We start from the raw sequence: 22838 nt of genomic DNA, 5'->3' as shown, positions 1-22838 counted from the left end.
AAAGTAAACAAGGAGCTCTACTGACCTTCGTAACAGCCACACAGCCGCTGTTTACGCCAGCCCTCCTAGCGCTGCCGCCACACGTCCGTCCGGCTCGGCGGCCGAGCAGCGAATGCCCCACGACTCAGCTATACCCCCTTTCACGATCTTTCCGTTCCCATAACTTAAGGAAAAATATTATACTCTGCCTGGCTAAAGACGTCTAATCGAGCAAAATATTGCGTAATCATTATCTCTCAGTTATATATTAGCGTTAAACGATATAAATATCAAAAATACTAGACACTTCGCGCCTGGAGAAAGTGCGAGTCGGCGCCTTCACCTTAATGTCAGAACGCGAAAATTGCACTAGTAGCTTTTTTTTTAGCAAGTTCTGTTCGTCCGTTCTCCGTAATCGTTTGGTATCTGATTAAACTGACATACTCGCCTATGGCTTTCGTAAACGAAAATTTCATTGTGACTCCGACGTGATTTGAACACGCAACCTTCTGATCTGGAGTCAGACGCGCTACCGTTGCGCCACGGAGTCGACGCTGCTTAGGTCTTGTCATGAATAGGTTCCTCGAACACTTACTGTACCGTTCAAACCTAAGAAATAATGACAGTAGGATCCACGAGACACTCGTCCCAGATGTACTTGCTCTGGCGGGGGTGTAACTCAGTGGTAGAGTGTCTGCTTCGCATGCAGAAAGTCCTGGGTGCAAATCCCAGCTCCTCCAATTTTTGTTTCTCCGTGCAGCAGTACATGAAAACTTTTGCCTATCACCATATTCTACAAAATTCAGTGTACAAGATTCTTCCCCCAAGCAAGTGGATTTCGTACAGTTCGACCTCATGGCGGGAGGACGATGACCTGCAAGACCTTGGGCTGCGATCCCCCCCCCCCCCCCCCATTGAAATGTTGCTCCAAAGCCTTCGGTATGGCGTGCAGGGTGCATCTCAAACATGTATTTGCAACTCACCGAGACAATCGTCATTTGTTTTTTCGAGATACTGAAAAATGAAGGGGGCACCTGGGATTGAACCGGGGACCTCTCGATCTGCAGTCGAATGCTCTACGACCTTTTTTTTCTGTTTTTTTTTTTTTTTTACTTTTTCGGGCCTCCATCCACCCCTTATAGCCCGTCCTTCTCCTCGCCATTAATTCGCCTTCGTCGACGCGGCATCAAAGGCCTTTGATTTAAGGAAAATGAAAACGTTGTGGATTAGATGTGTCGTTCAGATACAAACATCCATAGGAAGGAAATAGTAACTGAAATTTATCGTGGCTCCATTGCCTCGTGGTAACAGAAAACGTCAAAGAAGTTAAAAGAAAAGTGAAAATCCATTTCTTCGAAAATAAAAAGGCTTTGTTTTGAATTCTGCGAAATTGAAAGAGAACTAAAATATTTCTCGAAACAGAAAACTGAATTTTCTTCTTCTTACAAAATGAAGCTTGATGTCTTGCCAAATCGATTACTTTAGTGGTGTTTGTAACTTGTGGTTCGATCAACATGACGTATTATTCGCCGTATAGACGGTCCGTCTTATCTTGAGTGAATAGCTGCTGAATTTTCGTTAACATGAAATTCAATCAATTGATCTGGTAGTCACTTTGTTTTTACATTATAGTTTTGAGCAGGTAGTTGGCGAAGTTATCCTTATAGTTTTTCGTTTTCATTAGTATATGATGGTGAGTTGTAAGATAGACCCAGAAGTCTTCTTTACTCTTATCTTCTTTTGTAAATAAGTAATGTACAGTAGCGGCTTTTAACCAGTTTAGAGCGTTCCTTCTCGTCCGTGGGTACGGGGTATCGTCCGGCGTCAGAAAGGCAGCAGGTGTTATATATCTGGGCGATGTTCGACTGATGAGTGCTAACTTGTTCGTGATATATTCCCATATATCTTTTACTTTGTCGCACACAAACCTGTGTTCATCATTGTCTATTAAATTACACGTTGTGCACAAAGGTGAGTCTGCGAGGTGTATGTTATGTAGTTTGGAGTTAGTAGGCAATTTTCTGTTAACTGCGAAATACCAAGTGGCTTTCATTGTTGACGGCAAGTACGGACAATGGATGTTCTCCCAGATTACCTTCCAGTCGAAAAAGTGGTATTTTTCTTCGATGTTATTTTTCTTCTTATCTTTCAGGAGTTCCTCGTACACGTGTTTCACATCCTTCATTTCTTGTTCGGGGATCCTTGTTTGTACATAACTGTACTCCAGTAAAAACCATTTTAAGTGGTAAAGTCCGTTTGGGATATGTTGCATCGTGATAGGTGGACTAAGGTCGGCCGGAGCTATCTCAGTAAGCAGGTGAGCAGCGAGACTATCTGTTGGGTGCTTCCATTGGTGGAAAGTTTTTGATATGTATAAAGCTTGCGCCTTCTTTCCAACATCGACAAGATTTAAGCCACCATTTTTTGTGGCAAGCGTTAAGGTGTCAAACTGAACTTTAGAAATTTGGTGATGGCTGACAAACTGTCCTAATGCTGACATAATTCTTTTTGCAGTGAGTGCAGACATTGGTAAAACTTGAGCGATATAATTGAGTTTAGAGGTGAGGTATACATTTGCGACCGTTACTTTCTGAATTTCATTTAGTTTTCGTACACTGTGTTCCCGTATGCTGGCACGAATAGTCCGTAGAAGCATTCTATAGTTGGTTGCAATGGTGTGCCGAATGTTACTCTGAAAATCAATTCCAAGACACTTGAAGATCTGCAGCTGACGTAGTTGTCTGTGAGGGTGCGATCCTAGGCCGCGGCCAATATTGAATATTCCAGACTTCGTCCAGTTTAGTTGTGCACCTGACGCTTGCTCATATTGCCTGACTAGCTGTAGTGCGGTCTCCACTTCAGTTCTATTTAGTACAAGGAAACCGACATCGTCTGCATACGCCTTGCACACTACTCGGGAGCCATGTATGACGATGCCCTGTAAACTTTGCGTCAGGGAAGCTAACAAAGGCTCAATGGCAATCGCAAAAAGCGCCATGGACATTGGGCAGCCCTGCCTGACGGAACTGGCTATCCCTATTGCTCGGGTAGGTTGGCCATTGATGATGACTCTGGATAAATTAGTCTCTACCATCTGTTGTATAATTGCGACGAACCCAGGTGGAAAACCCATCGCATACATAGTACGAAAGAGATACTGGTGGTTGACCCTGTCAAAGGCTTTGTCGAAGTCCAAAGACATGATGGCACACTTCAGCTTACAGACGTCCGCAATGGAGATTAAATCACGGTAATCGCACAAAGTCTGTTGAATTTTCCGATCCTTGCCCACGCTGGTCAGGTAAGGGCCAATGATACTGGTCATTGTAGATTTGAGCCTGTGGGCCAAAAGTCTCGCAAAGATTTTATAGTCGCTGTTGAGCAGCGTTATCGGTCTTAGATTTTTTACGTTTGCTCTGCCTGAGTTTTTTTTAATTAGAACGATAATGCCTTCACAGAAGCTGGTGCGGATCACGTTGTTGTGGTCTAGAAGTTCGTTACAGATGCAAGTGATCTTCGCCTTTATGGTGTTCCAGAATTTTTGATAGAATTCGGCGGGAATTCCGTCAGGTCCGGCGGATTTATTCTTGGCACTTTCCCAGAGTACATATTCCACGTCTTCTTCGGTTGCCACGTCTAATAGCTTTTCCGCGCCCACGAGACTGACTCTGTTGCGCAAATTATTCAAAAGAGCATCCTGCGCGTGCACGTTAACTTCTTTATTGGACGTCAAGGTGGTGAAGTAGTTTAGCACCGCCGCTTTAATCTCGTTGTGCGTAGTCAGCGTTGCGCCATCCTCAGCAATTAACTCCGTCAGTATTTTACGGGACCCTTTCCTACTTTCTTGGATCATATGGTAGACGGAGGTGAGTTCTTGGTGTACAGTAGTCTGGACCCGTGACCTGACTTTGTAGCCTTCTAGCTGCGTCCTCCTTAGGGTCAGGATTTTGGCCTGGATTTTCTTAATTCGTTGACAATTCTTGACAGCCGAAGAGCCGAGCATATACAGTTCCCGCAGACAATGAAAATAGAAATTGATCGTCCTTTGAAGCCAAAAGCCCTTTTCCCGTGCGTAGTTCATGAAACACCACCTAATTTTAGGTTTGGCGCACCTGAGCCACCAATCAATGGCCGAATTATAAGAGGCAAATCGGTGCTCACATTCTCGCCAAGTATTGAGGAAGGCTTCTTGACACGCCGAGTCTTGTAGATGTGAAACATTTAATTTCCACGGGCCCCTGTATCGACACGTCCGTTGTCGGTCGAGAGTGATAGTACAGATGTATGCAGCATGATCTGAGAACGCCACCGGCCATACTTCTGACTGCAGAATGTTATTCCTCAAAGTGGGTGTGACATAAATGCGATCGAGACGGCTTGCCGAATGGGTCGTGATATGGGTAAACCCAGGTGCTGCACCATGCTTGAGCTCCCAAGAGTCAACTAAGCGCAAGGCCCGTACAATTCGTTCCAGTTCAAGTGATTTGTTAAAATTGGGAGTCTGGTCCTTTGCACTGATGACACAGTTAAAGTCGCCTCCGAAGATGACATTGTCGTGGCGGACGCCAAAGAGAGGAACTATTTCTTCTTTAAAGAATTCTGCTCTTTGACGTCTATTACTGGAACCGGATGGGGCATATACATTAATTAGTCTGTTGTTATAAAAAGTGCCAGCAATGCCCCTACTGTTCGGCAGTTTCGTGACGTCATTAATAATGATACCTTCCTTCACAATAAAAGCTGTACCTAATTCGCAACCGGCCCCAGGATTAGTGATGACATTATAACCTGGTATGCAATCAAGTCCGATCTCTGCTACTTCTTGTACAAATAAAATGTCTACATCAGCTGCATATAAAAAGTCTTTTAAATGTTGTAGTTTAAGAGCGCTGCGTATCTTATTAATATTGAGAGTAGCAAGTCGATAGGCCTGTGGCGGAATTGTGGTGGACTAAACAGGAACAATACCTAAAACCAGTCCGATATCAAACAGAAATAACGCTGGAAATACAAGTCACGTCGTAAAAGCACTTTGGAAGCAATTCCAGATAACAAAAACATGTATAGACAGTCACTTTAAAGGCAGAGTTAAAAATATTCTCCGTTTGAGAAGGGATCAGTCGTGCGTTCTTTTTGCGCGGTAGATTCTGTCGAGGCGTTAGCTTTCTCATTAACATCGTCGTCTTTGGAGACTAAAGTTACGGCTGTCACCGCTTCGGAAGTATCCATGCTGTCGACGTCGGCAGTGGATTCTGTATCGTCTGCCCAACTAGTTGGCGGTGGCTGTGTCGAGGGCGTTACCGACTCGTGAGCAGGATAGAGTTTGACCATGCGGACATCCCAGTCGGCTCGGAGTTGAGCTGACTGTTCGGGGTTCAGAGGTAGAGCATCTGAGACATTGTCAATGACTGATGGTAAACTGGCTGAGGGATGATCATGGTTTGCGCTATCAGATGCTTTGTCACTGAGTTGTTCACCTATCTGTTTAGCATTTTCGCGCAGAACCGGTGCCATCTGTTCTGCACCCTGGCGGGCAACTCTCCGTTTTTTAGTTTTTCTGGGAGACGTACGATTTTGTGGGCCTTGATCGGAACCTGCTGAAGATTCCCCCCGTGGAGTAGCAGCGGCCGATGGGGACGCAGACGTTTGCATGTCGGATGCCTGTTCTTCTGTGACTACGACGGACGGCGATATTTCTATGGGTTGAGGTGGGGTCTCTTCCGGCGTTGCAACAGTCTCCATTCGCGTCACTGTCGCAGGCACTACAGTATTTTCACTGACTTCGGTGACCGTGGATATAGCCGGAAGCCCACGCGCTGCGGCGACGTACGTCACAGGCAGTGATGTCATCGCGGGGGGCCTGGCAGCCTCGCCGGCAGGCAGCTGCGCCACTCGCCTCTGCATGCATTCGGCACGCACGTGACCCGTCGAGTTGCATGCGGCACACGTTCGAGGCTGATCATCGTACATGACTATCGCACGATACCCGCATACGTTAACATAAGACGGGATGTGCTTCTGCAGCTCGATTTTCAATTGCCGCACCCCATTAAGAACCGGGAACTTACGTGCACTAGACCAACGTTCCGCAATATTGGTTATGATTTTACCGTATGGACAGAGCACTGCGTTGATCTGTTCACTGGTTATTTCAAATGGAAGTTCAAAAATCCTAACAGTCCGTATTCCTAGGCCGGCATGCGAAACAGCAACTTCTCCCACATGTCCATCACTATGTTTAAACTTTAGGATACCACCACAAAATTCAACGATTTTCTCACACATCTCTGATCTAGCTAATTTAACGAAAACGGTGCTACTGACAATCGAAAGATGTATCCCGATTATGTCCTCAAGTCCTATCTTTACTTCATCTTCTAACCATTGCTCAACTTCAAAAGATTTAGGTCGGACAAAGTTTCTGTCAAAAGTAAACTTCAGTGTGTCTTTCCTACTCGGTTAAGACATCACGAAATCGAGTTCATTTTCAGATCACACCAAAACACTGGTAGACACTGAAGCAAGCGCAGCGACTCACCACACGTAAACAGCGACGGCGCGGCGCGCAGCACAGCACGTCCGACCTCGACCGCGTCCGCCGGCTGACTGCGACTGAGCTATACCCCCCTTCACGATCTTTCCGTTCCCATAACTTAAGGAAGAATATTATACTCTGCCTGGCTAAAGACGTCTAATCGAGCAAAATATTGCGTAATCATTATCTCTCAGTTATATATTAGCGTTAAACGATATAAATATCGAAAATACTAGACACTTCGCGCCTGGAGAAAGTGCGAGTCGGCGCCTTCACCTTAATGTCAGAATGCGAAAATTGCACTAGTAGCTTTTTTTCAAGCAAGTTCTGTTCGTCCGTTCTCCGTAATCGTTTGGTATCTGATTAAACTGACATACTCGCCTATGGCTTTCGTAAACGAAAATTTCATTGTGACCCCGACGTGATTTGAACACGCAACCTTCTGATCTGGAGTCAGACGCGCTACCGTTGCGCCACGGAGTCGACGCTGCTTAGGTCTTGTCATGAATAGGTTCCTCGAACACTTACTGTACCGTTCAAACCTAAGAAATAATGACAGTAGGATCCACGAGACACTCGTCCCAGATGTACTTGCTCTGGCGGGGGTGTAACTCAGTGGTAGAGTGTCTGCTTCGCATGCAGAAAGTCCTGGGTTCAAATCCCAGCTCCTCCAATTTTTGTTTCTCCGTGCAGCAGTACATGAAAACTTTTGCCTATCACCATATTCTACAAAATTCAGTGTACAAGATTCTTCCCCCAAGCAAGTGGATTTCGTACAGTTCGACCTCATGGCGGGAGGACGATGACCTGCAAGACCCTGGGCTGCGATCCCCTCCCATTGAAATGTTGCTCCAAAGCCTTCGGTATGGCGTGCAGGGTGCATCTCAAACATGTATTTGCAACTCTCCGCGACAATCGTCATTTGTTTTTTCGAGATACTGAAAAATGAAGGGGGCACCCGGGATTGAACCGGGGACCTCTCGATCTGCAGTCGAATGCTCTACGACCTTTTTTTTTTTCGCCTTAACCACTTTTTTTTTTACTTTGTTTGACAATTTTTTAACTTTCTTTTTGTTCCTTATCATTTTTTTTGTCTGGTTGGGCTAATGTTCCAAATGGTATTTTTTTTTTCCTTAATGTCGAATCTCTTTGTTCGTTGTATTGTGGTTATTCGTTTGTCTTCTGCCCTTCTTTGTTCGTTTTCTTTCTTCTGGTTTGCATTTTTGTTTATTCAAACACACTAAATTATGTATGTCGTCGAAAGAACTGCTACTGGGAAGGAAATATTCGTGAAATTCAGACGTTATCATATGCATCATCCCCAGGAGACAAATGAATGTCTTCGCAGAGAGTATATCCTTCGACTGTAGTACAGGGATGACGAATTGTTGTAACAGATGTCCCACTTATCCATGTTCTATGGCATCTCAAGGACGACGTGAAGAAAATGTTGAAATGTTGACTGATACCGGTGACCATATTGGCTGGTTGTGCGCCAGTGTTGGGTTGAGAGATAGACTTGAAAATCTAAGACATTAGGGGCACTGCCGGACAGAATATAGTTGATAAAATGTCCCACGAGCCATAGGTAACTGTTATGTTTGGCAGCTGGAAAAAGTCGGAAATCTGGGCGCAGAATGTCGTGGATCTGAATCGCATGAGGCGCAGTCCGGTTAAGCACAGCGAGTTTTTTGCGCGTCCAGTTCCGGATGTGCACTTGGTCCTTGCAGACAAACAGATGTGGAATAGTCGCCACCACGTGGCACAAGCCGCAGTAGGGACTCGGTTCAAGATTAATCCTGTGTCGCTTTTCTTGCGTCGGAACAGTTTCAGTGACCACGTCATAACATTTGGAGCGAACATCTGTCGGAAGCGTCGGATTGTGAATGTTAGTCCAAACGAGGGACCAATTGCAAGCCGGATACTTCTTTTCCAAGGGCCCAGGCAGTGACGGCCGAAGTAATTGGCGGTACAGTTGAACTGTCGGCTTCTTGAAAAGCTCATCGTCGAGATAGCTACTTTCAAGATAATGCAGTGCTATATGCTGAAAGTGCGAGCTGACGCGGCCAATGTCCACAGGCGGAGATAAGTTGCGAGGGCGGGACAGCTGATAGAGCCGCTTCGTGACGGTGTCCTCGCTGGCGGTGAGTATCCGCCATGAGCGTCTCAGATACAGAGCAAGGGCGTGAATGCCGGGGTTTTTCAAGCCAAGGCCTCCCATATCGCATGGCAAAGCAGTCGTGGTGAAGGAAACCTTAAAAATATTGAGCTTCCAGACGTACCAGGCGGCCGCTGCTAGAAGTGATCTTGCTACTGTGGTTGGCATGGGTAGGACGGCGGCAACAAACTGTAATTTGGAGAGGGCATAAGAATTGACGAAAAACGCTCGCTGCAAACGATCGAGGTGTCGCATGTTCTGGTCGCGCAGGAGTGCTTTTATCGCCTGAATTTTGGGTATCCAATTTTTGTGAGACATGTCCTGTGGCCGGGCCGTGACGTAGAGACCAAGGTGTTTTCTAGTCTGCACACAGGGCCGCCAAGCGTCGCCTGTGAGCGGTCGTTCCTAACCAAGCGTTAAGACGGCGGATTTATTGACGTTTAACATTGCACCACTATCGCTTTGGAATTCCTCAAGAATGCGCTTCGCTGCGGTGACATCGCGAACATCATTAAGGAGCACGCTGACATCGTCGGCGTATGCTTGGACCACAGACTTGACACCATAAAACTGGAATCCAGGTAGGCTATGATGTAGGCGGCGCAACAAGGGTTCCATGAGGATCGCATAAAGCGTCGTTGAGAGAGGGCGGCCTTGCTTGATACCCCGTGAGAGCTGGATGTACTCCGTCAATGTATTATTGATCAGGAACCGTGTACGTGTACCACTGATACAGTTGTTGATGAGGTGGATAAAATTAAGACTGAAGCCCATTGTTTCCATCCCGCTACTGAGATAACGATAGCCCGATCGTAAGCCTTGTCAAAATCGAGAAATGCTATGGCCATTGGAGTGCGGGTGTCCCAGGTGAGGGAGACTAGATCCCGATACAGCGCCAAAATGGTGGACAGTGAGCGACCACGTATCGCACTCATTTGGTATGGTCCCAGAAGATCGGGTAACAGCTGCCGTAATCGGGCATTGAGGGCTCGCGTCAGAAGTTTAAAGTCCGCATTGAGCAAAGTAATGGGCCGCAGATCGTTGGTGGTGGTCGGCGTCGGCGTCTTAGGTAGTAAAAAGTTAACCCCTCTGTGAAGGCTTGGGGCAGAGCAATCCCACGTAGTATTTCATTGTACACCTCCGTGAGTCCGTCCCCTAATATAGGCCAATATTTGACGCAAAACTCGACAGAGAGCCCGTCCGTGCCCGGAGATTTATTTCGTGGTGCGGCAAGCAGGGCATCCTTTAGTTCTTCGTTGGTAAAGGGAGCGAGCGAGTCCCGATTGTGGTCGTCGGTAATGCGGTACGGTGGGTGTCCAGAGTGATACCATTCTCGCACTTTCTCATGTGGTACACCCGCACGGGTGTAAAGTGCGGCAAAGTGGTTGGCAACATGGTTTTTGATGTCGCGGTGTTGGGTATAAAATGCACCGTCGGCATCTTGCAACTTATGAATAAGTTTCCTGCGCGCCGCATGTAACTGTTGGACGATATGGTGAACAGACGTCTGCTGTTGCGGCAAGTTGGTGAAGTCACGTGCACGAATCTGGTGGCCGATAGCGTTGCGTCCCATCAAGGATGTAATTTTCGCTTGGAGTCTGCGTACGTGCGTGATGTTATTAGGCACCTGATGATAATCCCGGTACAATTCTCGCAGGGCGCAGAAATAGAATTCAGTGATTTCCTTCTCACTGCGCGCGCGAATCCTGGCGTGGTGTTTGAGGCAAGTAATGAGTTTCCTCTTTGCATAAAGCGTCCACCAATCAATCCACGTGGGGTACGTGGGCCTGCGTGATGTTACGGAATGCCAAACCGACCGTATCTCACGCTCTAAAGTGGCGTCTTGTAAGAGGCGACCGTTGAGTTGCCATCGTCCGAAGCCTCTGTAAACCTTCTGCGGCGAGTGATTAAAGACGGTGTGGTAAGCGATATGGTCACTGAAATTAACGGGCCAATATTCGCAAGTTCCCACGTCGGCTAAAAGACCGCGGTGCACATATATGGGATCTAACCTGCTGGAAGACGTCTGCGTAAAGTGAGTAAAGGCAGCTTCATCTGGGTGTAAGGTCTCCCACGTGTCGACTAACTGCAATTCTGTGACCAGTGTCAGCAGTTCCTGGCTGAAGTTAAAATTCGGCGTTTGATCGGAGCGGCGCAAAACGCAGTTAAAGTCACCACCCATAATAATACGCAGGAGCAAGTCGGTGATTAAAGGCGCTATCTCTCCAGTATAAAACTCCCTCCTCGCCGCTCGCGCGCTGGAACCGGAAGGAGCGTACACATTAAGAAGGAGTACATCATGGAACTGGGCGGCAATGCCCCGTCCGGTAGGTAACATGGACAAACAAGAACATTCAATGCCTTCCCGATACAGAATGATGGTACCGGCCTCCGTTCCTATATTGACAATGGCGTCATAACCGGGGACGTCTGCTAGGAGTGGAGTCATTGCTTCCTGTACGAACAGAATATCTATATCAGCGGCCTGTAAATACTGTCGAAGGCTGTGGATTTTTGCTTGAGAGACAATGCGGTTTACATTCATAGTAGAAATCTTATAGGATTGTCGTGAACGGAGCGATATGGGACGACTGGTCATCTGCAGATGGAAACAGGTAAGATTTTTATCCCTTCAGCAGTCGTCCGCTTCGAAGGTCGAATAAGTCTAGACGTCGCCGTCCGTGGAAGCTGCATTGCGCCGAGGCGTAAGCAGCGTATCACCAGTTGCCATCGGTTCGTCACGGTCGGGAGTGCCGGACATATCTTCAGTGTCATCCGCCCAATTGACAACAGACACAGCCATTGTCGCGCCTGCTGTGGCGGTTCCGGAACCGCATTGCGGGCCGTCACCCTGCGCATCCGGCACTTGGTCCGTCCGCGGTGGTGCACAAGTCTCTGCCCTCCCCGTGTCAAGGTGGGAGACATCATCGGCAATAGTCATGGGTGAGGCCAACGACGGAAGACAATCGTCGGTCCCCGAAGTGTCATCGCAGATCATGCGGCCTGCTTGCTTGGCCTTTTCACGCAAGAGGGGCGCCGATTGGGCTGCCTCAGGACGAGCGATCCGACGTTTCTTGTGTTTTTTCGGGGAGGACCTACCGACGGACACTTCCGCATTCTCTAAAGGAAGAGGAAGAGTCCCTGTCTCTTGCCGTCTGTCAACATCGGTAGTAGCAGCCTCTACGCCGTCGACCCGAGCTGCCTCACGTGAGGCGTCACGGGGCGCCGCGTCTAGTAAGCCAGTGGCCGGCAAAGCGTCCTGAGTGGTAGATATTTCCATAGGTACATCTCCGTCCTTCGTAATATCGGCCACACGAAGGCCCACGTCCACAGCCGGCGCCGTGGGCGTATTTGCACGGACCGCCGCTACATAAGTAGTCGGTAATATTGTCGGTTGCGTGGGAGTGGCTAGTTCACCCGCAGGCAGCTGTGTTACACGTCGTTGGATGCACTGTGCTCGGACGTGTCCTGTGGAATTACAGCCGGAACATGTACGGGGCTGTCCCTCATACATGATTATCGCCCTGTATCCACAAATCGTTAGGTAGGATGGAATATGCCGTTGCAATTCGATCTTAATTTGCCGCACACCATTCAAGACAGGGTACTTATGGAACGAGGCCCACTTTTCGGCAATGTTACTGATAATTTTGCCGTAGGACTGCAGAGAAGCACTAATTTGTTCGGCCGTGATTTCAAAAGGCAACTCGAAAATCCTGACGGTGCGAATACCAAGACCAGCGTGGACAACAGTCACCTCACCAACATTCCCGTCACTGTGTCGAAATTTATAGGTACCACCACATGACTCGACGATTTTGTCGCACAATTCTGGGTCACGCAATTTGATATAAACTGTGCTACTAACAATAGACAAATGAATACCAATGATATCGGTGGGGGGTAATTTTACGTCTTCATCAAGAAATCGTTAGACTTCGTAATACTTCGGTCGAGAGAAACTGCCATCAAACATAAACTTCAAAGTATCTTTTCGCTTCCCCCTGCGGGTTCGGGGGTATGAATAGGCCCGCGGTAGTCCTGCCTGTCGTAAGAGGCGACTAAAAGGAGTCTCAAACGTTTCGGCCTTATGTGATGGTCCCCTCTCGGGTTTGACCTCCATCTATCTAAATTATTCCGAAGAGCGAGCCAATTGGGGAAGGGCACTTTACATGGTGCACTGTATCCTTCGTGCAATTAGACCTATAGCCGTCTTTCTCGTCGTTGCAATGGTGTCCCGCTCGTTTTCGATCTCTTGGGCGATTCCCACGCTGCACTCCGCAGTGTTTCTTTTAACTGTGACGACGACCTTGGCCATTTTTGCACCTAAGATCCAGCACGGTAGCCAGTCCGTTGTGGTGGGGTCGCCATGTACCCTCTTGGTTGTAGCCCCCTGACAACACAGGGATCGCTCTACTGATGCCTGCGCCGTTCACTCCCCACGTATGCCAAGGAGTAGATGCCCATCTCCCTGGGGCATCGGGACTCCCGGCAATGGCCATCCTGCCAGGTGGCCTTTGCTGTGGCTGGGTGGCGCCCGTGGGGAGGGCCCTTGGTCGGAGTAGGTGGCATCAGGGCGGATGACCCGCAATGAAGCGTGGTACATCATCTATCGCTGGTGGGCCTCCACCAGCAGTCTCCAAGCGATCGAGGTCTAACCTCAACGGGAAGAAATTGGATCAGAGATCGTTTCCCTCCCTAGCTACTCCATGGGAGGAACGTCTTGCTAAAGAAGGCAGTGGCGAATATTCACCCCGGTACCTTGTGTGTACGCGGGTTGATGGAGAATCGTTCGTGTCGACCAAGCCCCAATTTTTTGTGGAGCATTTAGAGGACAAGTTCGGGGAGGTGGAGGGCTTGTCCAAGATGCGCTCTGGCTCTGTGCTCATCAAAACGGCATCCTCTGCCCAGTCACGGAGGTTGCTCAATTGTGACAAGTTGGGGAATGTTTCAGTTACCATCACGCCGCATAAGAGTCTCAACATGGTCCAGGGTATTATATTCCATAGGGATCTTCTTCTGCAGTCCGACGATGAATTACGCGCCAACCTCGAACGACGAGGTGTTCACTTCGTCCGGCGCGTCCATCGGGGTCCGAGGGATAATCAGGTAGCCACCGGTGCCTTCATCTTGGCCTTTGAGGGTGATGTCTTACCCGAAAAGGTTAAGGTGATGGTTTACCGTTGTGATGTGAAACCATATATCCCTCCTCCGATGCGGTGTTTTAAATGCTGGAAGTTCGGGCACATGTCATCTCGCTGTACTTCCAGCATCACGTGTCGGGATTGCGGACGTCCTTCGCATCCTGATACTCCATGTGCTCCGCCTCCCGTCTGTGTTAACTGTGGAGAACACCACTCCCCCTGCTCACCGGACTGTCGGATCTTCCAGAAGGAAAGGAAGATAATGGAATATAAGACCCTGGACCGCCTGACCTACACAGAGGCACGGCGGAAATATGAGCGGCTACATCCTGTGCCCATGACATCCACCTATGCCGCTGCTGCAACAGCGGTCCGATCCTCTCCCGTGTCGTCACGTACTGTTGCCTCTCAGCTATGTCAAAAAGACCCGGCCCCCTTGGTTGTGGGGAGCACTTCGCCCTCTGTTGCTCCATCTACTCCAGGAGCGACACCACCCCAACCATCGGGGACATTCGTCCCCCCTTCCCAGCCGGAGAAGCGTAGGGCTTCTTCGGCTACTCTAGCCAGGAAGGGGTCCCTTGGGGCCCTCCCTTCCCAGGCTTTGCCCAGTGTCAAAGCGGATACCCGCAAAGTTTTGAAGCAACAACCGGTCGCTGGTCATAGGGCTTCACGGTCGTCGTCCGTCCCTGAGACTGACCCAGTGGGGCCCTCCCAGCCAGACCCTCCCAAGGCACAGCGTGCGAAGCCATTGAAGAAAAAGGCTCCCAAGCATCCTGACATTGCGGTGGCACCTGTCCCACCGCAACCTTCAACCTCTGCGTCTGAGGACGAGGTGGAGATCCTGGCGTCCGCTGAGGACCTCGATCTCGCCAGTCCCTCTGACGCCATGGAAAGCACTGGCACAGGTGCTCACTTGGAGGCAGCAGGTGACCCAGTGGCGTAATCTGCCTTCCCCGTCCCGTCACGCCTTTCCCAGCAATGGCCAGTACCATCCTCCAGTGGAACTGCAGCGGTTTCTTCCACCATTTAGCTGAGCTCCGCCAACTTATCAGCCGTCATCCTTTCCTTTGCATTGCTCTGCAGGAAACTTGGTTTCCAGCAATGCGAACCCCCGCCCTCCGTGGCTATCGGGGTTATTTTAAGAACCGGGCAACTTACGAAAGGGTGTCTGGTGGCGTCTGCATATATGTCCTGAACTCTCTTCACAGCGAGTTTGTACCTCTACAAACAGCTTTAGAGGCTGTCGCTGTTCGGGTGTGGACGCCACAGGCTATCACCGTCTGCAGTATTTACCTTCCACCTGATGGTACTGTCGTGCAGCATGTCCTGGCTGCTCTGATAGCACAACTGCCGCCGCCTTTTTTGCTGCTGGGCGATTTCAATGCCCACAACCCTCTATGGGGTGGGACTGTCTCCGATGATCGTGGTCGGGCCGTGGAGCATGTGTTGGCTCAGCTCGACCTTAGCCTCTTAAACACCGGTGCTCCCACGCATTTCAGTGTGGCCCATGGCTCGTTCTCGGCCATCGATCTCTCTATTTGCAGCCCTGGACTTGTCCCATCCCTCCACTGGAGGGTGCATCCTGACCTGTGTGGTAGTGACCATTTTCCCATCTATTTGTCACTGCCACAGTGTCATTCTTCTGGGCGCTTGCCCCGCTGGGCTTTCCACAGGGCTGACTGGCCAGCTTTTACTTCCGCTGTAACCATTGCGTCTCCCCCACAGGGTGACATTGACGAGGTGGTCCGTGTTTTAACCACGTCCATCATTTCAGCGGCCGAGGCTACCATCCCCCGTTCCTCTGGCCTCCCTCGGCGGAAGGCTGTGCCCTGGTGGTCGCCGGAGATTGCTGAGGCTATTCGCGACCGTAGGCGGGCTCTCCAGCGTCATAGGCGGCACCCGTCTCTGGAGACCCTCATCGCCTTTAAGAGGCTCCGTGCCTTCGCCCGTCGACTTATTGCACGGCGTAAGCAGGAGTGCTGGGAGAGGTACGTCTCTTCCCTGGGCTCCCGTGTCTCGTCCTCGCACGTGTGGTCCCGGATCCGGCGGATTTATGGCTCCCAGACCCCTGTGGGTGTCCCTGGGCTCTCCTTGGACGGCGCTGTCTGCACGGACGCTGCCGCCATTGCTGAACGGCTAGCCGCGCACTTTGCTCAGAGCTCTGCGACTGCATCCTATCCCCCCGCCTTTCGCTCTCTAAAGGAGCGAGCCGAGCGGACGCCGTTCTCATTCCACACGCGTCATTATGAAACATACAATGCTCCTTTCAGCGAGAGGGAACTCCTCGCTGCCCTCGCCGATTGCCCTGATACAGCACCGGGACCGGACTGCATCCACGCGCAGATGCTGAAGCATCTCTCCAGGGACTGCCAGAGACACATCCTCACCATCTTAAACCGCATTTGGAGCGAGGGCGTGTTCCCGTCGCAATGGCGAGAGGGTCTTATTGTCCCCATCGTGAAGCCCGGTGCGGACCCACTGGCGGTGGACAGCTATCGTCCCATTACCCTCACCAACGTTTTGTGCAAATTGCTCGAACGTATGGTGGGGCGGCGTTTGTGTTGGGTCCTTGAGTCGCGCGGTCTCCTCGCTCCATCCCAGGGCGGCTTCCGTCGGGGCCGGTCTGCAGTGGACAATTTGGTGCGGCTCGAATCTGCTGTCCGTACGGCTTTTGCCCGACGTCAGCATCTTGTTGCTGTATTTTTCGATCTGCGGAAGGCGTATGACACCACATGGCGGCATCACATCATCGCCACGTTGCATGGGTGGGGTCTTCGTGGTCGGCTCCCGGCTTTTCTTCAAAACTTTTTATTGCGCCGCTCTTTCCGGGTGCAAGTCGGTGCCACCTCTAGTTCCTCTTATATACAGGAAAATGGGGTCCCGCAGGGCTCGGTGTTGAGCGTCTCCTTATTTTTAGTGGCCATTAATGGTCTGGCAGCAGCAGTGGGGTCGTCGGTGTCTCCTTCTTTGTATGCCGACGACTTCTGCATCTCATTTAGCTCCACGACTACGGGAGTCGCCGAACGCAGGCTGCAAGTCGCCGTTCGCAAGGCAGCATCATGGGCACTGACTCATGGCTTTCAGTTCTCTGCTGCCAAGACTCGAGTAATGCACTTCTGCAGGCGTCGGACGGTCCACCCTCATCCTGCACTTTACCTCGACGGCCACCTGCTTGAAGTGGTGGACACTTGCCGCTTCTTGGGACTCGTGTTTGATGCCCGGCTCACATGGGTTCCTCATGTTACTCAGCTGAAGCAAAAATGCTGGCGGCACCTCAACGCCCTCCGCTGCCTTAGCCACACGTCTTGGGGTGCAGATCGCTGCACGCTGCTGCGGTTGTACAGAGCCCTTGTGCAGTCCCGGCTTGATTATGGGAGCCTGGCCTATGGGTCTGCGTCCCCCTCAGTGTTAAAGTTGTTAGACCCCATACACCACTGTGGGGTTAGGCTTGCCACTGGCGCTTTTCGCACCAGCCCCGTGGATAGTCTACTGGTGGAGGCCGGGGTTCCCCCACTGCGGATTCGCCGCCATCGTCTGCTTGTCGACTATGCTGTCCACGTTCATTGCTCGCCAGATCATCCCAATCGTCGCCTGCTTTTCCCTGCTATGGTCCTCCATCTGCCCGAACGGCGCCCTAGGTCTGGGCTTTCCATAGCTGTCCGTGTCCAGTCCCTGCTGTCAGAACTGGGGTCATTCCCTCTTCTGCCTCCCTTCCGGGTCCGTACACCTACGCCTCCCTGGTGTTTGTCCCGGCCGTCCGTCCGTCTGGACTTGGCACAGGGACCCAAGGACTCGGTTCCGCCTGTGGCCCTCCGTCGCCGTTTTCTTGCTCTCCTCGACTCATTTCCGGGCTGTGAGCCTGTCTACACTGATGGTTCCCTGGTTGATGGTCGCACTGCCTACGCTTTTGCTCATTCTGCCCATGTTGAGCAACGCTCCTTGCCGGCTGGCTGCAGTATTTTTACTGCGGAGCTGGTGGCCATCTTGCGAGCTCTTGAGCATATGCGTTCCTGCTCAGATGCGTCCGTCGTCATCTGCAGTGACTCCCTGAGCAGCCTCCAGGCCATCGACCGCTGCTATCCCTCTTCTCCTCTGGTGTCCTCTATTCGGGAGTCTGTCTCCACCATTACCCACTCTGGTCGTTCGGTGGATTTTGTTTGGACGCCAGGTCACGTTGGCATCCCGGGGAACGAACGTGTTGACAGGCTGGCCAAAGGGGCGATAGACGCCCCAGCTTTGGAGATCGGCCTTACGGCTCGCGACCAGCAGCTGGTGTTGCGCCGTAAGGTACTTGGGATGTGGGCTGCTGAGTGGCGTGGCATGACAGCCCCGAATAAACTACGGGCTGTCAAGGGGACGACCGATGTGTGGCGTTCCTCCCTGCGGGCTTCTCGCAGGGACTCGGTAGTCCTGTGTCGGCTGCGCATCGGCCATACATACCTGACGCACGGCCATCTGTTGCGTCAGGAGGATCCCCCCTTGTGTCGGTGTGGGTCCCGGCTGACGGTCGGCCACATTTTGCTGGAGTGTCCTCGACTGCGCACACTCCGGCAATCTTTTAATCTCCCGGGCACTTTGGCTTTGGTTTTATCCGACGATGCCTCCATGGCTGACTATGTTTTACATTTTATCCGTAGTAGTCGTTTTTATGGTTTGATTTAGGGAGGTCCTGCGCCGTTCCCTTTCTGTGTCTTTTGTCCTTGTGTCTGTGGCTTTTCTGGTGTGCCGTCAGATGGTTGACTCTTTCCCTTTTTTTCTCATGGTCAGTCAACCAGTCTCCGGCCATCCTCCTTTCTTCTGTTTCTTTCTGTATGGTGTTCCTCTGTCCTGTTCTTGTCTGTAGTGTTTGTTGCTGCATTTGTGTTCTTTTAGCGCCTGGGGGGACGTCTCCTCCCCCTTTGGTTTTTACATGCTCCGTCGATTTTGGGCTCGCCTGATTTTGGAATGGGGGACTGATGACCCTCGCTGTTTAGTCCCCCTTCAACATCCCAACAACAACAACAACAACAACATCTTTTCGCTCTGGGTGATCCATGTTAGGTTCTAGTCGTTAACAACAAGATGTAATGCGCGCCGCAACGGCCCTCGACTCACCACGCGCCGCACCGCAAGCCGCAGCTGAGCACGTAAACAACGCTCCAGGCACGTCCGACTGGCACGACGGCCGCGCCTCGACTGAAGACTGAGCTATACCCCCTTTCACGATCTTTGCGTTCCCATAACTTAAGGAAAAATATTATACTCTGCCTGGCTAAATACGTCTAATCGAGCAAAATATTGCGTAATCATTATCTCTCAGTTATATATTAGCGTTAAACGATATAAATATCAAAAATACTAGACACTTCGCGCCTGGAGAAAGTGCGAGTCGGCGCCTTCACCTTAATGTCAGAACGCGAAAATTGCACTAGTAGCTTTTTTTCAAGCAAGTTCTGTTCGTCCGTTCTCCGTAATCGTTTGGTATCTGATTAAACTGACATACTCGCCTATGGCTTCCGTAAACGAAAATTTCATTGTGACCCCGACGTGATTCGAACACGCAACCTTCTGATCTGGAGTCAGACGCGCTACCGTTGCGCCACGGAGTCGACGCTGCTTTGGTCTTGTCGTGAATAGGTTCCTCGAACACTTACTGTACCGTTCAAACCTAAGAAATAATGACAGTAGGATCCACGAGACACTCGTCCCAGATGTACTTGCTCTGGCGGGGGTGTAACTCAGTGGTAGAGTGTCTGCTTCAATGCAGAAAGTCCTGGGTTCAAATCCCAGCTCCTCCAATTTTTGTTTCTCCGTGCAGCAGTACATGAAAACTTTTGCCTATCACCATATTCTACAAAATTCAGTGTACAAGATTCTTCCCCCAAGCAAGTGGATTTCGTACAGTTCGACCTCATGGCGGGAGGACGATGACCTGCAAGACCCTGGGCTGCGATCCCCCCCATTGAAATGTTGCTCCAAAGCCTTCGGTATGGCGTGCAGGGTGCATCTCAAACATGTATTTGCAACTCACCGCGACAATCGTCATTTGTTTTTTCGAGATACTGAAAAATGAAGGGGGCACCCGGGATTGAACCGGGGACCTCTCGATCTGCAGTCGAATGCTCTACGACTTTTTTTTTCTTTTTTTTTCTTTTTTTTATTTTTTTGCAATGTCGTATGCTAGACGGATAGGGCGTCATTTTACTGTCAAATAATGTTGCTCTCTTATTGCACCGGTATTTGGTAACTGAGAACGCCCCTAGCTCCATTATGGCTGGCAAAATTTATAATCCGGTTCTTCTGGGCTACTTCAAGTGCGCTTGGTACTGGCTTTCCTGAGCTCACCCTACTCGCATTGTCACAGCTCTGTCAAAGTGTGATGCTAACTAATAATGAGAAACTCTTAGCCACGCTCAATCTTACATGCCACCCCTTGGTTGTTGCCGTCGCTAGTAAGATGAGGGTAGACTGTCGCACAATTAAGCTGAATCTCCACTCACGGTGCACATATTCCGCAAAGACAACCTTGTTTTCCGTTGCATGCAAAATTACCGTCTGCGTTTCTATCGAATTCCACCTACGTACTTTACTGGTGCCGCATTCTTGTTATATCCATGTGCTATAACAGGCGTCTACTCTTCATTGAGGAGCTGCAACCGGGGCTGAGTTCCACCTACTCTTCAGCACGGTCAAAATGGCAGGGCTCGTCCGGGATTTGAACCCGGGACCTCCTGCACCCAAACCAGGAATCATACCCCTTTTTTTTTTTTTTTTTTTTTTTTTTTTGTTTTTTTTTTTGGGGTCTCCTTCCTCCCCTTCAACCCATCCTTTACGCTCGCCAAGTGTTGCCTTCTCGGCCCGGCTTCTCCGCCTTTAAGAATGAAAGTAACTTGATGATGTGGAAACGCGCTTCTTCTGAACGACGAACGAAGTATGCCCCTTCTGTTGCCTTTGTTTGCAACATGGCTTGAATAAAAATAAATGTAAATTCCATTGAGAAGGCAGTCTCATAATTGTTGTGGAAATGTAACTGCATCTGTAGATTTCGTTCTCCGTGCGTGGAAAAACGGAAAGAAGCAAACTCATTATTGCTGATAAGTATAATTTCCTTTTTCAGAAGGTAATGAAGTAAAATAGGCTTCTTCTGCTTGATTTTACACTTAATTAACATAAATGTGTCTTCTTGTGAAAAGAAAAGGAAAGAAAAACAGAAACTAAATAAATGGCATATACCAGTTTCATCACTGTGTTTCTCCGAAACCAAAGTAATAGATACTGACTACTTTCTGTTGGAAATCCTCCTCCTGCTACGTGAAGCTTGAATGTGCAATGTAAATTACGCATTTCTAATGGTTACAGGATTGTTTTAGTTAAAAAGTTTGCGTAATTTTCTTTGTATTTTTTAGTACACATCAACTTGTGGTGCTCAGTTGTAAGGTATACCCAGAAGTCCTCCCTATTGCTTGATTCTTTTGTTAGGACGTAATGCATCGTTTGGCCTTTCAACCAGTTAATTGCATTTCGTTTTGTTTTAGGGTAAGGTATACCGTCAGGGTTTAAAAATTCAGCAGTCGTAACGGCATTGGGCGTAGTTCTGCTGATGCTCGCTATCTTTTGTCTTATGTAGAGCCATATTTCTTTTACCCTGTCACACAGCAATCTATGCTCTTCGGTATCTGGTATTTTACATAATGGACACAGCGGTGATTCGGCCAATCGAATAGAGTGAAGTTTAGAGTTCGTCGTAATTTTTCTGTTTACAGCATAGTACCAGGTCGATTTGACATACGTTGGCAAGTTCCGGCAGTGAATATTTTCCCATATTGTTTCCCAGTTATAACAAGGATACTTTTGTTCTACGTCGTTTCTGGGTTTGTCTTTCATCAAGTTATTATAAAGTTCTTTTACTTTCATGATGTCTTTTCCAAGAATCCTTGCCTGCATATAGCTGTATTCTACGAAAAAGTATTTCAAGTGGTATAGTCCGTTGGGTATGTGTTGGACATTTATAGGTGCAGTGACGTCAGCAGGAGCTATTTCGTTTAACAAATGTGCAGCAAGGGTACCACTTGGCTCTTTCCATTGTTTGTATGTGGTAGCAAGGTATAAGGCTTGCGCTTTTTTGCTGACATCGGTAAGATTTAACCCACCACATTTCGTAGGGAGCATCAGAATGTCATATTTGACTTTGAAAATACGTCCGCGGCTCACAAAGTGTCCTAGTGCAGATGCGATGCTTTTCAACAAAGTCGCAGGTGGTGGCAGAACTTGTGCTACATAATTAACTTTGGATGTAATGTATACATTTGCCACTGTTCCTTTTTGAAGTTCATCGAGTTTCCTAATACTATGTGCTTGTACAGAGGCGCGTATGCTGTTAAGTAATTTTCGATAATTCGCAGCAATAGTATGCTTGATATTTCTTTTAAAATCTATGCCGAGACATTTCATGGTTACAAGCTCGCGTAACAGATCCTGCGTTTGCGTCCCAATTCCACGGCCGATGTTGAAAATCCCCGACTTTGTTCTATTAAGTTTTGCACCAGATGCCTGTTCATATTTTGTTACTATTCGTAGTGCGCTCTGTACTTCAGCGCCATTCACGACTAGGAAGCCAACATCATCAGCGTATGCCTTGCACACGATCTTTTCTCCATGTATTTGTAGTCCTTGTAGATGTTTCATAAGGGAGGCAAGCAGGGGCTCGATGGCGATGGCGAAGAGTGCCATTGACATTGGACACCCTTGCCTAATGGAGCTGGTGACGGCAATCGGGCGGCTAATGTGTCCATTGATGACAAATCTGGCTGAGTTGTTTGTTACTGTATTTCTTACTACCGCAATGAATAGAGGTGGGAAGCCCATTGCGCCCATGGTGCGAAGGAGAAAACTATGATTAACTCTGTCGAAGGCTTTGTCAAAGTCGAGTGAGATGAGTGCACATTTTATTTTGCAGACGTCGGCCGTTGAGATTAGGTCCCTGTAATCACAGAGGGTCTGGAGAATTCTTCTGTTTTTGCCCACACTTGTTTGATAAGGGCCA

The 22838-nt window shown here is 49.3% G+C and overlaps 5 non-coding genes across 5 annotated transcripts; 2 read left to right on the top strand and 3 right to left on the bottom strand.

Moving 5' to 3' along the window:
• Positions 1-457: 457 nt before the first annotated feature.
• On the bottom strand, positions 458-529 carry Trnaw-cca. The gene has a single exon. It is a non-coding gene; the product is annotated as a tRNA-Trp (tRNA).
• A 118-nt stretch (positions 530-647) lies between these two features.
• On the top strand, positions 648-719 carry Trnaa-cgc. Its single transcript has one exon. It is a non-coding gene; the product is annotated as a tRNA-Ala (tRNA).
• A 6206-nt stretch (positions 720-6925) lies between these two features.
• Trnaw-cca lies at positions 6926-6997 on the bottom strand. Its single transcript has one exon. It is a non-coding gene; the product is annotated as a tRNA-Trp (tRNA).
• Positions 6998-7115: 118 nt separating this feature from the next.
• Trnaa-cgc lies at positions 7116-7187 on the top strand. Its single transcript has one exon. It is a non-coding gene; the product is annotated as a tRNA-Ala (tRNA).
• Positions 7188-19332: 12145 nt separating this feature from the next.
• On the bottom strand, positions 19333-19404 carry Trnaw-cca. Its single transcript has one exon. It is a non-coding gene; the product is annotated as a tRNA-Trp (tRNA).
• Positions 19405-22838: the final 3434 nt, after the last annotated feature.

This window comes from Schistocerca piceifrons, chromosome 3 (assembly GCF_021461385.2).
Source record: "Schistocerca piceifrons isolate TAMUIC-IGC-003096 chromosome 3, iqSchPice1.1, whole genome shotgun sequence".
NCBI classification, from domain to species: Eukaryota; Metazoa; Arthropoda; class Insecta; order Orthoptera; family Acrididae; genus Schistocerca; species Schistocerca piceifrons.
This window is presented reverse-complemented; position numbering and strand designations above follow the sequence as displayed.